Here is a 3522-nt window from a genome sequence, read left to right as displayed (position 1 = left end):
TGTGTATTCTGTGTTTAAGTGACTTTGGACAATTTGACTTTGATTTTAATTGTGTGCTTATTTTTGATAGACAAATAAAATTTTAATGATAATAATTTATAAATTATAAACATATTAATCAGCTGAGAGGACCATAGCTCAAAATCCCGTATATATGCGGGATAGACTATCGGTGTGTCAGGGTGACGCGGCTCGAATTAAATTAATAAATATAGGTTATTTATGAGGTATAAAACTCTTTAGATGATGTTTGTTTACACATACTCCAATTAGCCCTTTCTTGATATTTTTTGGCGTGTTTTTGCATCATTTTGTGTGTTACAGTGTTACTCTGCAGTTGCCTTTTGTTTTATAAAATATATTTATTGTTGTTTAGTAAATTTTTTGTGAATTTGGATTATTATTCATGTAAAGTAAGTACATCGGTTATATTTTTGCTATGTTTGAAAATCAGTTAACTTGTTTCATTTTAGTTAATTATGTTATTTTGAAAACAAAAGATTTTTATGTTATGTTGGCTAGATGCCTAGAAAATAAATTATTTTCAATAAGAGATTTATTTATATATTTTTTCTTATTCTGGTTGGAAGACATTGGGGTTGGGGTCCTTTTACTAATTTCTTTAATAAATAATTTTAATATTCTAGAAATTTCTTAATTATTAAACAATTACCAGAATGTAAAAAATATTAAATACATATAACTGAGAAATCAATCAGTGGCTAATATCTCTACATGTTAATTTTCCAAAAAATACCTAAAATGTAAGCATATTTATTATTTAAAACATCTGAAAAAATCAAATTCTGTAATAAAAAAAATAGTCAGTTTTGGGCCAATCACCTTAAAAAATAGCCGGTTAAGGGTTAAAAAATAAGTTTAAGGGAAAATTATAGAAATTATTATTTATTTTGGTGGACAACTGTTAACGCTCTTCTTATTTTAAAGTCTAACCAAGTGTGTTAACCCCTAGATGTCGAAAAAAAAAAAGCCAAAGAAGTTATCTGGTGCACAAAACAGGAAAAGACAATTGCAACGAGTACAACTGGAACATAAATTGGCTGAATCGCTGAATAAATTTTTAACTTCAGACCACATAAAAAACGATGAACAGAAAGTTATGACGAAGCAAGTACTCCGTGTAGCTCTACTACAGAAAAAGAGAGGACACAAAATGACTATGAAGAAACAAATGTTACATGAGAAAATGAAACTGGCCTGACTGGACTATGTACAGAAATTGCAGCAGAAGAAATATTGGATTCCGATTCAGTGAAACACGAAACTTCAAATTTTACTTTAAATTTTAATGTTAACGATCTAGGTACTTGGCTGAATCATATAACTACCAAAGATAGAGATTATTTAGTTGAGCATTGCCCGCGTCAAGTAGTTAATAAAGAATTTCCCAAAGATGAATCTGGCCGCAAGTTTTCCGATTCATACCATTATCGAACTTTAGCAAATGGAAGAAAATTTTACGAAGTTATTTAGTTTATTCAGAATCGCGAAATTCGGTTTTCTGTTATTATTACAAAATATTTGGGAGTCAAAATTCCCAACTTTCTAACGAATACGGTTGTAACGATTGGCAACATTTGAGTCATATACTAAAAATACACGAGACAAGTTCCGTGCACATTGAAAACTGTTCAAAATACAGCGAACTTAAAATATCGTTGATTAAGAAATGCATTATTGATTGCACACAACAAACATTATTTGAGAAAAAATATTGGCAATCTGTTATAGAACGGTTAATCTACATAATACAATATTTATCAAGACGGTGCATAGCTTTTAGAGGTTCTTCACAAAAACTTTTTGAAAATGATAACGGCAATTATTTAAAGTTAGTAGAAACTGTCGCTAAATTTGATTCGATAATGGCAGAACACTTGCATCGCATCCAAACGTCACAAAAAAAGGAACATTGCTCATTATTTAGGTGATAAAATACAAAATGAAATCATCCGTATAATTTCTGAAGCTATAAAACAAAAAATTTTAGAAATGTTTAAAGAGGCGAAATATTATTCATTAATTCCTGACACTACTCCGGATATAAGCCACACAGAACAATTTTCTATTGTTATTAGATTTGTTAATCAAAATAAAGATACAAATATAGCAGAAATGCATTAACATTTTTTTAGTTTTCAATCTGAAGAGGATACCACTGGGCAAGAGCTATTTCAATTTATAAAAAATTATTTAAAATGATTGAATATTAGCATTTCGGATTTACGCGGCCCAGCTTATGATAACGGTTCTAATATGCGAGGCAAACATAATGGACTGCAGAAAAAAATCCTTGAAATAAATTCAAGGACTTTTTTTTTATTCCGTGTGCTGCTCATTCATTAAATTTGGTAGTTAATGATGCAGCTAAGATATCCTGTGAAACTGTAAATTTTTTGGGGGTAATACCGGAATTATATAATTATTTTTCAATATCTGTGAAGCGTTGGGCTATATTAAAAAAAACATTCGTGTTTTAAATTTGAATCCACTTTCTGCTACTAGGTGGGAAAGTAAGTAGAAGCAATAAAGCCACTTAAAAATAATATCAAGGAAATTTACCAGGCTCTTTTTGATATTACAGAAGATGAAACTAAAGACATCGATTCTAGAGTTCAGGCAGACAACTTAATTTCAAAGATTTATTCGTTGAAATTTATTTGCTTTGTTCATGTTTGGTACGAAATCTTAAGTCTCGTAAATGTTGCAAGCAAAATAATCCAGAATCCGACATTTGATATAGGAAAAATTACAGAAAATCTTGATTATGTTATACAAGAATTAAGAACTCTCCGAAAAGACCAATATTGAAAATATTATTAGAAATGCAAAAGAAGTAGCAAACGATCTTAATATTGATCCTATTTTTCCAGACATTCGCAAAAAAACAAAAACAAACATGTTTGGTTACGAAGTATCAGATGAGACAACGCATGATCCTAAACAAAATTTTAAAATAAATTTTTTCTTCGTGATTCTAGACACGACAATTTCCTTCGCGATTTTAGACACGACAATAACTTCAGTCACGGAAAGATTCATACTCTTAAAGCAACATAACGAGGACTTTAAAGTTATAAGAGACATTAGCAAATTAAAAGATTGGAGCGATGAAGATTTAATGAAACATTGTAGAGATTTGCGCTTAAACTGAGCGACAATCAAGATTCCAACAATCGCGATATTGATGGTATGACTTTATTTGAGGAATTAAAAACTTTGCAATGTTTTATTAAAAAAGGGTCGGCTCCTGGGGATGTTTTAAATTATATATACGAAAATAAATTAACCGGAATCTTCTTCAGCAAAATCAGGAAAACGGTCCACTGTCCGACATCATAGAACCCTGGCTCGTCTTTTACCTGACCACCGGTCAAGAATCCTCAAGATGAAAACCGGATAAAAGGCTTGCAATATGGCGCGCATTCCCTTATATTCTGTGTTCTAGCGCCCTCTTTTTGCTGTATCCTTTTTCGCACGACCTTTTACTTTTAACGCCTT

The sequence above is a fragment of the Typopeltis vanoorti genome, chromosome 3, assembly GCF_054136105.1.
Source record: "Typopeltis vanoorti isolate ZY-2024b chromosome 3, IOZ_Tvanoo_1.0, whole genome shotgun sequence".
In the NCBI taxonomy this organism is placed as follows: Eukaryota; Metazoa; Arthropoda; class Arachnida; order Uropygi; family Thelyphonidae; genus Typopeltis; species Typopeltis vanoorti.
Note: the sequence above shows the minus strand (reverse complement) of the source record.